Source organism: Ochlerotatus camptorhynchus, unplaced genomic scaffold (genome assembly GCF_037179485.1).
Source record: "Ochlerotatus camptorhynchus isolate MF236.1 unplaced genomic scaffold, CSIRO-AGI_Acam_v1.1 ptg000383l, whole genome shotgun sequence".
NCBI lineage: Eukaryota > Metazoa > Arthropoda > Insecta > Diptera > Culicidae > Ochlerotatus > Ochlerotatus camptorhynchus.
In genome coordinates, this window is record NW_027040870.1 from 1,699,878 (window position 1) to 1,715,873 (window position 15,996).

The following is a 15,996-nucleotide window of genomic DNA, read 5'->3' on the forward strand; positions in this document are numbered from 1 at the left end:
TTCTACAGTTAGCAAGACATACATCTGTCCGATTGTTAGTCGTGACTTCATAACCGAAAATTATGAATTACCTAAATGTAATCGCATAAAAAAGCATGCTTATCAATTGTTTCCAAGTAATTTGATAGAATAGTTACAGGTTTAAGTGTTTACCATTTTTATCGAATACACCCTTTACAATAAAATTTGTTTTTCGAACGTCAACGAGAATATGGGTGTATAATTTGTAATTATATTAAACAGAGTAGAATAATCAATCATCATTTGGCATTCCTACACCGAAAAAAGTTTTCATGTAGCTTCCATTGGAAACGCAAATGATTTTCATCCATAAACAAAATTAATGGAATTCATCTGAATTTCACATAACATTTATGCGATCACGTTAATTTTATATAATTTTTCATATGAATTTCATCGGCCTAATAATATCCATGTGATTTTGTGGTGGGATTTTTAGCTATGTGATCAAGTAAAAGCTATGTGATCACATAAAAGTTATGTGAAATTCACATGGTTTTCATCCATTAGATAGGGTATACGTCCCTAACCTCGGTCTAATATGCAGCCATAGATTACGTTTTTAATCATAACTCATCAATTAATTTACCTGCAAACGATATTCTACTGCTAAATGGTATGCTTAGATATGCTTATCATGTCGTTTGCTATCAGGAACCGCAAAAAGTTGAAAAACTTACTTTTTTTAAGACAAAAACTCACCAGCGAAATGTATGTAATATCGGTCTATTGTCCCCAAATTGGGTCTATTTATGGATGCAACTTCGTCCTATCCTGTTTGATTCTCAAAAAAAAACGCTCTTGGTAACGTTTTCTTATGTATTTTTTTTTATCACTATCACTGTTAACTTAATACTCTTCATTCCTCAAAACATTTCTTAGAGAAAATTTTACGAAAACTACATTAAATCACTCAAGTTAAAAATTAAAAATTAAAAATTTCGCTTATCGTCTTTCGACCGCAGAATATCTAAATCAAAACATTGTGATGTTCATTATACAGATTTGGCAGAAAAAATCTCCCTTCCTGTTCGTTCCTTATCATCCAAATGCAAACCACATTGTTGACGTTACTCTTATTGCTATATGCTGTCAAATGAATTTCATGGGCCAAAGTTAGGAACATAGAAAAGAAATGTGTCCCTAAAGTTGGGTCCATGATTTACTTGTGAAAACGTTGTTAAACAATTAAAATAAACATAAAATATTCAAACAGTAACTGTGAGTTTTACGTCTAGTGTGTATTATCAGGTAATTCCATTCAATAAATGCCATAATCAGGCCATTTGATGATCGTCAGTGCAACCTTCCCATCTTAACCTTAGAAGTCATGGCGGCTAAAAACTCCGAACAGAGTGATATTCTCAACCAGTTTTATTACTTACGAGAGCTGAAAATGTATTGAAATGTTGTGATATAAATTGATTTGTGTGTGGTACACATTTATCAATCATCAGTGATCAATATTTTCCTTATTTTTTGTGTAATATTCCTTAATTAATTATTTATTTGCGTGATAGGCCGAATGAAAGGACTAGACCCACATTACATACCGTAACCCTATGTGATAAATTTTTTGAGTGTACGTTAATCGCTTTATTCTCGACCAACTATTGAAAAGGGCGTATTAGCTTTTCAATTTCAACCACAGAAGGGGTCATAGGATCAGGTCTCTAGTGAAAAATCACTGTCTATACTGCTCCAGGGTAGAGATATAGATTTGAAATCATAGAATGATAACCGCAGGGGTCAAATGAGTAAGGAGTTATTGAATACAGCGGATACATCATACATCAATAATAGTAATAGTGATACTAGTTAAAAGATGGGAAAATAAAGAAGATAGATGATTTGCTAACGGCGCCGGTGGTGTAGTGGTAAGCGTGATTACCTCTCACCCCAGAAGGCCTGGGTTCAATCCCAGTCGGCGCCGCCGGGATGTTCTGAGGCATAACATCTCTGATCACGCCTTCCTTCGGAAGGGAAGTAACGCCGTTGATGATCGATAGCTAGGGTCCAGGTGTGGGAGCTGCCTTCCTGGCACGTCGGTAGCATTGGTGCTCATCACGGAAAACAAGATCGACGGAAAAAACAAACCAAAGGGATGATTTGCTATTCCTATCGACCTTGTTCCATGAGGGATTACTAATCATGTCAAAAACAAACAATCTCTGCAGGAGGATTCAACGGCTCGCTAGTGTTTGCAGTCCAATAAGCGCAGTAGGTTATCGGGATTGGTCCATGGAAGCCGTTGTAAGGCGAATCTGACAAAACGCATTTGGATTCTTTGCGCGATACATGGGCAGTTTAAACATTTTTTCAAAAATATCGGGTTAGGAAGCGAATCCAGGAAAAATATTGGTATGGGTGTTCCGTAAAAAAATAACCCAGCACCTATACCTACCATATTCTTTTCTATTTATTAAATTGTATATAAAAAAAATCAGAAAAGGTCCATATTTCGTTAAAATTAACATTTAACCATGCTCAGAAATTTTTCTAGAAAAAGTCCCATACTGCAGTTATAGACACTCCACTTATAGAAACCCATTGAAATTGTCTAGATTAATAAGTTTGAAATATTAGCTGAAAAGTTTTAAGGCCATGCTGCGCGGAGTGATGTTTGTAATATTCTTTAAAATTTGATATTAGATATGGGAATAAACATTACAACCCAGAACAGATCCTATTCGGCGAATTGAATTAAATATTTGATAATCAAAGAGATTTAAATAACTCTAAACCAAATGGTAAATATTTAAAATCTACAGTCATGTTTGTATTTTTTTTAATGATTTGATAATTCAACTTCTAGATCTAAAAAAGTTCATCAAACTCGGGTTCTTGGTGGGTTCAAATTTTTTTAACATTTGAATGCTTACGAACATTAGAAATTTGCACAAATCCGGGATCGTTTTTCTCTCACCCTGCCCTTTAGCTCAGTAAGGGTTAGGGCACGTTCTGCCAGGTTGGTCGAGGCAGATTTCATGTGTGAGTAAGTGGTGACACTGGACATTGCTATGTGCAATTCACTTTAAAATGTGCTTTTCATATTTAACCACATGTAGTTCCATAGAGCGCTTACGACGATTACTTCAAGATACGATATGACGAAACATTGATATTAATTGTATAAAACACAAGTAAATCGACAGTGAGCATGCATAAGGGCGAATACGCGATGATCGATTCTCTTCATCGATTTTCTCTTTGCATTGCAACAGCTAAGCGAAACAATTTTCTAACATTTGTTCAATGCAGAGTAGTAACAGGTTGTATTGGCTATCAAAAGCAACAGCAAACGCACCGAGAAACGTTAAATCTAACGAGTTATTAACAAAAGAGAAAATCGACGAAGAGAATCGATCATCGCGTATAGGCCCTTATGCATGCTCACTGTCGAAATGCCTCCAGAAATTAGTTAGGATAAGATATTAAAAAATGTGTCAATTGTTAATAAAAAAATTGAATGTTGCATTGAAATACTTTAAATCGTGTTATATTTAAATGTTCCCTCATTTCACAACCGTTGAACCATTCTGGACGGCCATCCCGTAGTGGTTATATCACATCATTGCTAATAATGTATATAGGGGAAATGGATGTAATGTCGGCCTATATGCTCCTAATTTGCGAGGGGGACGACTCTATCTACGATGCAGGAAAGATTGTGTTTTGCTGTGGCTAGCTGCGTGCACGCTGAGTAGATAGAAAGAAGATTGACGATGATTCTGAAGATTTCCTGCAAAAAGATGATGCGCGATGCAAGTAGATGCGAGAAATGAAAGAAGATTTTTCGAATATTGATTCGCTAGTTGGAGATTTGTTAAGCATCTAAACTTGAGATTTAGATGTGTCACCCCCTCGCTAATTTGGGCCCATACATAAATTCAGCAATCGACTAAATTTTCAATAGCGACCAAAATATCCCTTTGTACCGTCCCAATGACGCGTTCATCTAGATAAAATTGATAAATAACAGATTTTTAGCGATGGGCCCAATCTTAGATCCATAGGCCAACATTAGAGACATTTCCCCTATCTATATCTTTTCCGGTAGCATGGAGTCGACAAAGTAAAAGTAAAAGGAGGATTCTATAACATTCCCCAAAAAAGTATGCCATGTATTAGATTGACTATTTTTGTTTATTATAGTCACTCCTGGAATCTTCTTTCGCGTAAATAAAAAGAAGAGAAAAACTTTTTAATGGGTCAATGGGTTTTAGGAGACCTTAATAGATAAAGGGGGTTTCCCTTCTTTGAAAATATAACAAAAGGAAATAATTAATTCTTTGGATAAACGATAAAGAGGGAATATTCATTTCTTCGAATATATAAAAGAGAAAATAATTAATTCTTTTGATGTATGATAAAGAAGAGAATACTCCCTTCTTTTAATATATAAAAAATAAATAATAAGGGGCTGTTCATAAACTACGTAGATCGATTTTTCGAGGTTTTAGCTATTAAAAAAGTTTTATCATGTTTAGCAATGTTGTTTTAAAACAATATTGCGCATTTAAGGGTTAAGATGTTTCATCTGCTCGTCGAGTAATGATGCCTCTTTTTTAGCAGTTGCGAGTATTTTTGCTTTTAACATTTTGAGCAACTTTTCGTTTCCTTTCAGCATCGCTGTCCCTATCGATAGTCTCCTGTTTCTTCCTGTTGATAGCTTCCTTGTACCGATCGTAGGAGTTCTTGGCATATTGCACAAGACTTTTCGTAATTGCGTCACGCCTCCAGCTTTCAATATTGCATTATGAACAATGCGCTGAGCCACAAGACTTTCTTCTGCCTAGTTGATTAACGAAAAAATCCCGGTTCCAGCGTGGCATTTCCATGCGACAATATAAGAATTTTCTAGACGAAACTTATAAGGTTTGGAAAATCTTTGCCAGCAACATTCATAATCCTCATCCACAATCTGTCCCAACGTTCCTCACTTCAGCGATAATTTTTCAAAATTTCCTTAAAATTAAGAGCATCACACAACTCATTATATTCCACCTTAATTTTGTCCGCTACCGTACCATTAATATTATCCTTCTCCACTAGTTGTTCAAGACAAAAATTCAACTGTTTTTAGCTGTTTCAGAAGAATTCTATAAAGGGTGATACGGTCAAAATTTGGTCAATATCAACTTGACGTATTTCTTTCAATTTTGCATTTAAAAAACCTGAACACCCCTCATTTTGAAGGTGTGTGTGTGTAGAATGTTGCTCCTATTTTGATTTTGGAATTCACTCTTCAGTTGTCAAAATGCCGTTCAAGCAAGAAGAGCAGCGTATCAAAATTTTGCTCGCGCATCGCGAAAATCCGAGCTACTCGCACGCAAAGTTGGCAAAATCGCTAAAAGTTGCCAAATCAACCGTTACAAATGTAATTAAAGTGTTTGGGGAACGTTTGTCGACAGCCAGGAAGTCTGGATCGGGGGGAAATCGAAAACCGGAAGCCGCTGAGACGACAAAGAGAGTTGCCGGTAGTTTCAAGCGAAACCCTAGCCTCTCTCTCCGAGATGCCGCAAATAAGCTGGGTGTATCGTCTACAACCGTGCATCGAGCCAAAAAACGAACCGGACTATCGACTTACAAGAAGGTAGTGACTCCAAATCGCGATGATAAACAAAATACGACGGCCAAAGCGCGATCCCGGAGGCTGTACACGACGATGCTGACGAAGTTTGACTGCGTGGTAATGGACGACGAAACCTACGTCAAAGCCGACTACAAGCAGCTTCCGGGACAGGAGTTTTATACGGCAAAAGGAAGGGGAAAGGTAGCAGATGTTTTCAAGCACATGAAACTGTCAAAGTTCGCAAAGAAATATCTGGTTTGGCAAGCCATCTGTACCTGTGGCTTGAAAAGCAGCATTTTCATAGCTTCCGGGACTGTCAACCAAGAAATTTACGTGAAAGAGTGTTTGAATAAACGTCTGCTGCCTTTCCTGAAGAAACACGGTTGTTCCGTACTGTTTTGGCCGGATTTGGCATCTTGCCATTACGGTAAAAAGGCCATGGAGTGGTACGCCGCCAACAACGTGCAGGTGGTTCCCAAGGACAAGAACCCTCCCAACACGCCAGAGCTCCGCCCAATTGAGAAATACTGGGCTATTGTCAAGCGGAACCTAAAGAAGACCAAAAAAACTGCTAAGGGCGAGCAGCAGTTCAAGGCAAACTGGCTTTCTGCGGCGAAGAAGGTGGACAAGGTGGCTGTACAAAATCTGATGGCAGGGGTCAAGCGTAAGGCCCGGCAATTCGGATTTGGAAAAGCGGAAGCCTAACTGAATATTTTTCCTGAGTTTTATACTAATTGAACTTGAAAAAGAAATTTAATTTGATTTTTTAAATAAACGATTTCACCGATTTACACGCGTTTTCCCTTGACCAAATTTTGACCGTATCACCCTTTATAACAACAGGATCGAGACAAGAAACATATCTGGTCATAGGGTATGACAATGGTGATCGGTCTTGCATTGTACTAAGGATTGCTACGTAAAAATCCTTACTTCTGTCGGAAAATTAGGAGGGTTTTCTCCGACACTATGTTTTCCCCGACACTATGTTTTCCCCACAGGACTTTCAACCGCAGCATTCACAGCAAATCCCAGCTCAATCTTGGCAGCCGGCAAGAAAGAATCATCAGAAAGTTCGACACTTATGAGCGATTTGAGATTCGCTTTCAAAAGCGCCGGTTTGATCGATTTATCCATAACTGGTTTAATTAGATTTGTTAATTCGGTGAAAAGAAAAAGCACCATAGGTTCATCGCTTTGAAAAATTTTCAGGAATAGTTCAACTGCAGCGGCAGATGTCATGAAAAATCTTAGCAAACCGACATACATCTGTAAATTATTTTTTTTCCTGGTTTTTTTTTCCCGGTTTTTCCTGGTAAAAAAAAATCCCGGCATTTGCCTGGTTAACTTGCCACCCTGGAATGGTGCATTCTGGGGGAATGGAATTCTGGGGAATTTTATATAATGAAAAGGAGAGCAGTAAAATGAAGCACATGCAATACGACAATGGATTGATGATCGTTAAGAAAATACCCGGAGATGGGCAATGTCAATTTTCCGCAATGATGTTACGCCAGTTTGTGGCAGCCATAAGCGATCGTAAAATACTGGATAAGTGGATACAATGTTACACTCATTAAAATGATTTGTTGTCAAATTATGTGTACATCGTACAGCGTAATACTACACTGACGTTGCTGAAAATAACGATAGCATCAGATTTCGAGGTTGCTAGTGTATTACACTGCAGTCTTTTTTTACACGGTTTTTTTTTTACACTGTTTTTCGCGATTAACACGGTACGTTTTTAACGATTTCTCGACAACGATACAACCGACTTGATTCCAATCACATTATCCGTTTCAAGCTATAGGTAATCGAATGGCATACTTTAAAAAAAATCACAATTTTTGGTGTAAATACAGAAATTTTTGTCTATATGGACCATTGCATACTATAATTACAAATGGCATCAAAATCCGATTTTTTTTAAAACATTTACTGCCGGTAATCGCAAATCAGTCCCATCTGCATTTTTATCAATTTTGAGTTAGCATCATTATTCAGTTTATCTTTCTATGTTTTTTGAGATGTGCTATTGAAAAAAAGGTGCTTTGTTCAAGAAAAATGGAAAACAATACCGAGTCAAATTGTCCCACTACGAAAAGCAACCGCAAGTCAGTATCATTAGAAAAAAAAATGTTGGACAACACATCGCATCATGAGATTTGTCTCAAGACAGATTTTATCCACTTCCCCTAGGATATCTGGAACATGTCCGGATGTGGCCAATATAGTTCATACGATACTCAGTTTGACCGCCAATGGATATGGCTTTGAATTCTCATGTGATTTGATGTATCGCTTGATGGATTTTGATCTAAAATGATTTACTACTTCCCCGGGGATACCCGGAACGTGTCCGGGTGTGGCCAACATGGTGCTGGTCACTCATCATGACTCTTATTGATCTTATTTTTGAATTCTCATGTGAATTGATTTATCGCATGGTGTGTTTGACACGTTACGAAAAGCTCTGGTCTGATGAAGACCCATACTCACCGGAATATGTTCCGGCCATTGCTCTGGAACCAGCGGAACAAATCCAGAAACATTTAATAACGTTCTATGGGTCCATGATATTTTTCTACTATTGAATACTGTGCTAAACTAATGCAGCATCGTCATGGAATTGTGACTGACTTGCGGTTAATTTTCTCATTGACGTTAAATGTAATCGCAAGTCAGTCCTACTCAGATTTTGGCCATGAAATAAAAATTTCACGATATTTTCCCAATATTTTTTGGTACACACTAATCGAGTCAGTACGGTTTTACTGAGTTTTTGAATTGCGGAACTGTTCGGTAAAAGTTAAAAAATCTGTGGAAAATTTATTAATGAAAAAATTTGTTCTGAACTTGTACATACACGCTAACTTGAAAGTACCCATTAATGGTTGAAAAATACCCATTTTGAAGAAAAGTGACTTAACTCATTAAATGAGTAAATTTTTTACCCATTAATGAGTATCTGTTACCCATTAATGAGTAATTGTTAATCATTAATGGGTAACAGATACTCATTAATGGGTAAAATTGTTTAATCATTAATGAGTTAAGCCACTTTTCTTCAAAATGGGTCTTTTTTTACTCATTAATGAGTACTTTCAAGTTAGTGTGTACTTAGTTCTGGTAACCCCATTTAATGATAGAAAATAAAGTTGGTCGTTTTCATTGATTCCTTACGGACAACGGTCATTTGAATTTTTACCGACTTTTTCAGCAATTCAAAAACCCAGTAAAAAAATACTGACTCCTGTAAAAAAAATCTTAGTGTGCAAACATAGATGCATTCTATCACATTGTACGTTTATTTTTAAATTTATCCCTCCAAAATAAGTGTCAAATCTGTAAACTTGTAAAATCTTTGAACACCGTTTTCTCATTTCCAGTTTTTTTTACAGATTGGACTGACTTGCGATTATGGGCAGTTTAAGCATGTGAAAATCAAAATCTCGTAGGTTTTTTTTTTACACGGTAAACATCCCCCGTGTAAAAAAAAGACCTTATTGTATAATGCTTTGTTGATTATTCATAAACTCTTGATCGCTGGGAATGTTTGTGAATATTTGAGGTGGACAAAAGGGTGAACAAAGAGATGAACGCCTAAGCCCACATTTACATAGCTGTGAAGCAACTGAAAAGTGTTGAGGGAATTTGAATCCTAAGTAACAATTTAGATTTTATTAGGGTTCTGTAGACCATGATTTAGACTTGTAGAATACTTCAAAACCTCGATAAAACTTGCAGTGTTACTTGGGATCTGTAACTGTAACCAGATCGTATTTGTTTGCTAATCTGGTTAAATGGTTTACTTAATCATCTTAAAGATAAATCGTCCAGCTCAAATCTTTGTAGGGGTAAGCGGTGGGACCCGAGGTGGGACCATGATCATCATCACCAATAAAAAAAATTCTGTGTTTTCAGATTAGTATGTGGGATACCTTCCCAAGAAACATTGAAAGGAGAATATTCACCCATATTCTTGTTTTCGTTTGAACTGTATTTTCCATACAAAAACACTTTTTGGGGTTTTTTGGCTTATTCAGCTATTATCCAACAAAAAAGTTTGTTGAGCTGCCTCCTTATTCCAAGAGCTGACCATCTACTAAATTGACCTGAAAACGAACTGTATAAACTGTTATTGTGAGTGTTATGTCTGTTTTTCTGTGATTCTTCTTAATTTGAGATATTGAAATGTTTTATTTGTTCGAAAATCTTTGAAATTGCTCCAAGTTCGAGAAGTTGCTATGTCATAAATCTTATTAATATTTCAAAGCCCGTGATTTAATTTTTTAAATCTGGGACCTTGTCTTGAAATTTCATTTTACTCTAGGCCTTTTTCCATATTGCAAAAACTTAATTAAGCTGTTTCCAAGTCCAAGATCCGATAAATTTCAAATGACTCGCAACGTTGGTTTTTGTTTTCAGACTGGAGTCTTAAATGAAACGAAATTCAAAATTATCAAAAAATTCATGAGTACGAAACTTTGCCAATCTTTCTGGTTTAGAATATTAAAAATATCCGGAATTCGTCGAAACTCAAATGATCCAAAATCATATTTGGATTTTAATAAAAAGCTAATTTTCCTAAGTTCAAAACCTGGTGAGACGGACCAAATTGGACTTAGCTATGCAGACAATTGCAAAGGAAGTAAAGTAGGGTCGGGTGTGGCAAGAGTGCCACCTCCTATAGTTTTGAAAATAAACATGTTTTCAATGCTAATTCACCCATGAAACTATGAATGGTGTACCTATGCAGCATTATAGAAAGTTCTGTCTAAAATGAAGTATTACAAAATTACTTATAATAATTAGACATCATAAAATAAGGATTTTGGAATTTCCAAATATTGTTTTCTACAATTCCTGCATTGAGGCATCACTAATAATGAATAATTGAAACACCAATAGCAAAGAATATATAAATATTCCCTATAATTAGTGAAAAATAATTTTCTCAAGAATTAACCTCACACGGGGCAGGAGTGCCACCCCTATATTTATGAATAAAATTGTACAAAAATGTAAAAGAAATTGCTTAATTGCCCATTTAAGTCTTCGGTAAGCTTTTTTTTTGACCAAATTTGACAAAACCAGCTACCATCAACAACAATAGTTTTCATTTGATTTCATTGGTAAACATAGTTCATTTGTTATGTATTGAATAATATTGTAAAATTCAATAGTTAAATTGGGTAAACAATAACAGCTGTTGCTAGCATGATTAATAATCAAAAGGCTATGTTTATAAACAAGCATTAATCGATTTCATTCAATTTAAGACGCATGGCCCTTTTGCCCCATAGCGGTTGGCACTCTTGCCCCATTGCAGTTTCAAAAAAATTGAGATGATTTGAGATGATATTTTGAAAAAATCGTAAACAACTTTTGACGAAATATTATTTGCATTACATTGCTGATGTATGAAGGCAATAATATGAAGTTGCAATACGGTGTAGAAACTCCTATAAATATCCACTATTTGGCATATATAGAACATACAATTGTTAAGGTGGCACTCTTGCCCCACCCGACCCTATATAAATCACAGTTTTCAGTATGCAATCTACAGGGCTGGTAGTGGGCATGTGATGTAATAGTATTGGCTTTAGTGACTAAAATTACGAAAATAGTTACCAAATAGTGCCCTTTAAACAATTAAAAAGTGACAACGGTCCAATTCTAACCTCCACTTCCTCACTCTGCAGATCACGAATTTGTTATTCAGGGCTATTCTGCGCGGCGTGTGAGGTGAAGTGACAGTGAAGTGATGGTGAAGTGACAATTGTCACCTCGGGTGAGGTGACTCTCCATTTGATTTGCACGGAGAGTCACCTCACCCGAGGTGACAATTGTCACTTCACAAGTGAGAGCGTGTCACCTCACCTCACACGCCGCGCAGAATAGGCCTGATTAGATCGCGAAATTGAGGCACAATTTACAATTTTAGGACAGCAGTTTTTGAAGATCTAGGATATATATGAAGCGATGCATTTAACAACATTAACAGAATTAAATGTATATAGATCAAAGTTAGCCATGAGTATATTAATAAAATATCCTTCTCTTCTTTGTAACCTCCCAAGAATAGAATCTTCTGTAACACCTCAAACATAGAAAAGAATCATAACTCTGGGATCTAGGCAACTTTTCTAGAACACAGTTTAAGAAAAAATCTCATTATTATGGTCCAGATGGAGTGATCACGGACATAAAACAAAATGAATGCGTCTGGGACTTAAAACCTCAATCGTAAAAAAATAGAGCTTTAGGAATACATTTTTTTTATTTTTTTTTTTCTAAGCCCTGTACTTGGAATTTTTGTTTTAGTATTACCGGAATATTAGTATGGACAAAATACAATACAATTTAATGGATTTAAAAAGGAACTGACGAACCTGTGACATAATTTATTTTCTCGATGTTTTGACAAATACTAAAGCTACCGGGGGTTAAAGATTATATAAATGTCGGGCTTTTGAACAAATGTCGAGAGCTTGAAAATCTTCTTAGACCATTTTTTTACATTGAACCAACGGGAAAGGTAATTTTTACCAGAAAATTCAGGTAGCCTCTTCAAAATAGGAATTCAATAAGGTTCACGTGCCGCGCATGATAATGAATTCCAGTTGGTTCACTGGACCAGTCCACATGTCATGCTGGTGAAGGTTAAGTAAAATTCAAGTAAGCTTTTCGTGATTTCATGGTATGAACAATTCTAGATAGAGCTGGAGTAGGGGCGTAACAGCTTTTGTAAACAATGACTTATCTCGATGATTTCTAGGAATTCAAGGCACACCCACGCAAACCAACATTACCGTCGGGTAGGGGAAGTCTTGATTAATTTGCGCGAGTCTTGACGTTCAAGACATCATCGAAAGAAGTCATTGTTTACAAAAGCTGTTACTCCCTAATTCCAGCTCTATCTTGAATTTCTTGTTGTATTCGTAATTCAAAAATGACGATAGAAGAAAGTGCGCTTTCGTCGTTGTTGGACGAGTTGGAATTACCAGAATTCTTCATGTTTTCAAGCGTAAGCTTTATAATTTTTATAAATTAACACTCATTTATAAATTAAAAATGAAATTGCAGAATACGGGAATGGATTGTTCGAGGTGCTAAGAATCATCAATTGACGAACTATAAGAGTGCTACTAAACGGTTAATGTACTTCAACTTCGAGATCATGTAAATTAGTATTTTTTCCTAGAATGCAATCATTTAATAACTCAAATAAATCGAAATATATATCTATAGTCCAACTCACTTGATCATTATTACTAAATCCAGTAACATTTACTTGCTAATTCCCGCAACTTTTAAGTGATGCCAATTTGAAGATCATCGAAAAGTTCGATAAAATTTACGTGAAAATCAATTGATTTCTATGTGAATCACTCAAATGTAATCTCTCCCCTAAAATACGTATTATTCACCTGAAAAGTGTGATGGAATATATCTACGTGCCTTTTCAGGTGAATTTTACGTAACTTTTTTTTTGCAATGTAGGCTTGGAAAACTTTCAAGATCTCTATAATAGAGCAAAAAAATCTCAATGTAAAATAGCCAGAATATTGGGTGTAGAACTTTTTCAAAATCTCTGAAAATTTATGCCAATTTCAAGATAAAAAAAAATCAAAATAGTAGATTCCGTAAACAGTCAACGTTTCCATATGTTCACAACTCTTCTTGTCAGACTTTACTATGAGTTTTTAAAGTCATATTATTTTCTCTCAACATTGGTCGTAAAAAAGTGACTTTAGTGACTTTTTGTTGAAAAAAGTGACTTTTTAGTGACTGACTTGAAAATAGTGACCAAGTCACTAAAAAGTAACCTGCTACCAGCCCTGAATCTACGAATTACTCCGTTACAAACGCAACGCAACGCAAAGCACTTTTACCTGGATTTAAATTGTTCAAGTTTAAGCCTTCTTAAAAAAATCATTGTTTCACTTTCCTACAAGATGGTGATATAATTATAGTTTGTAAAGCAGTTATGAATAGAATGCTGCATTGGAATGTTGCACTTACTACCTTCAAAGTCACCTTAAATTCACTCGAAGGTTTCCTCTCTTGGAATATTCCTCTGAATACTCGTTAGGATTCGCCTGCAACAGAAGGTCCTCCGAGTTCGCTTGGAATTCTACTTAATTTGGAAGCAATCCTTAGATTACACTTGAACTTCTTCTCACCCCTTTGAATACTCCTGAGAAATTAATAGAAATTCTCCACTGAAAATTCATCGGTGACGAAATGCATGGGAAGAAGAGGCTCAAGAGACGAGAATGTTAGACCCCACCACGATTTCGAATTGACGGGCGATGAAATCGAGGTGATCGACGAGTTCGTGTATTTGGGCTGACTGGTGACCGCCAATAATGGTACCAACAGAGAAGTTCAAAGCCGCATTGTGACAAGGAATCGCGCTACCTTTAGACTCCGAAAAATGATCCGGTTGAATAAAGATTGCTGCCACATGAAGTTTACTATCTACAAAATGCTGATTAGACCGATAGTCCTTTAAGGCCACGAGACTATGCTCGTGGAGGAACAACCTTGGTGTTTTTGAACAAGAGGTGTTGCTACGGTGGAATGCAGATGGATGACGGAACGTGTAGTCGAATGAACCGCGAAAAACAAAATAATATCAACATGTTTTCAACAACATAATTTAATATACTTTTGATCAAATTTTGATGCCGGCTTTGCTCGGTTAATGTAGCTGCTGAAGGAATTTTAACGATACGCTATGATAAACCTTGTTTTCTGATTAAGAAATCTTATAACATTTTTGACATTTTGAGCTAGCCAAACATTTTTTCAAATATTCGCACTAGAGAAAAGTAAGTGTTTAGACTAAAATGAAATGGATAGTTCAAGTAAGCTACAAGCATTAAGCCTGCAAGAGATTTTTTATAAAATATGCTCAATAAATTGATTTCTAAACGGGGGGCCCAGATTGCCACACCTTTCCCTATATTTAAATCGCGAAAATTTGTTTAACTTATGTGCACAGTAGGTAGCTCATTAAATTCATTCAGAAATATTTTTTTAAAGGATTTTCTCAATTTACCTATTCGGAAATAACTTTCCAACGTAATGTTATTTTTTGCATTTTCTGTATTTTTGAAATATTTTTTTTCTTTCTCAACCACCTTAAAGCATCTGATGACAAGCTAAGATGTAACGTATCCAGCCACCATACGGTTCCCCACGCAGAGACTGGTTTATGTTGTTTAGTATATTATAATTACGGTTTTCTTCTCTGTTGTTACCTAGTTAGCATGGATCGAAAGCTTCAAATGAACACAATGAGATATCTACGCGTGGGGAGAACCCGGGCGAAAAGGAATGGTTACGTCGCATCACGCATGCAGACAGTTTTCTGGATGGCCGGATGTTTTTCTATGCTTTTGAGTTGCAAATTTTTGCTCTTTACTTTTCTTCGATAATGTCTTAATGTTAAAGGTTAAGTTCATGTTTCTTTCAATATTTTTTTCATACAGTTATGTTAAAAACTTGCAGACTTACATCTTCAAATATATATTGTAATATTTTGTTGCTTTTCTTTCAATATATAGATGTACGTGTATGTGTAATGTGTGTATATATAATTTATTTTTTTCTGTGTATATATGTATATAGAACTTTTAAATATGTTTTTTTTTCCTTATGGTTCAATTAATCTACTTATGTTCTGATTTTTTATTCTCTTAAAAAAGTGTAAATTTTATATGTGTATGTGTAAATTGTTCGCGTTTTTGAATGTTTGTTCAAAATCAAAATCAAAGTTCCGATAAGCTGTCACTTGGTTGTGCGACCTGCGACCATGTGTATGCGAGTAGAATCTTCAAAGTCATACGCGCGTACGCACAACACTTTGACGGTGTGAATCATATTTCCAAGAACTAATACTAGGTGTAGGTTTAATGTTACTAAAAAATGTGAATATCGTCGCAAATTTTAGTCCACCGTGTACGTGTGGGATGTTTGAGTGTGTTACATGAACGTGTTATTTTTAAAAGACAGAACTGAAATTCCACATCAATAAAGAGTAACGACTTTCAAAAAGAATTATATGCCAGTGAAATGATTTTCTTTCAACGGTTTGTTTTAATGAATGTAGTAGTAGCAATTGAGATGAAAGTTCAGTATGATTATTCCAAGTAGAAGTTTTCGATAATACAGTAACAGACAACTCTTCATAACACGATATTGAGGAGACCATCGAGGTATAGAACAACAAATCCATAGGAAATAAATTTATGAATCATTTTTCACTATGATTCTACAACTCGATCATATCGACTTAATAAAATACCGAGTAGTGTAGAGTTGACCGTACTTAAATTCGGGTAGATGTAATATCATGACTGATAAACCTGGTAAGTCAAATT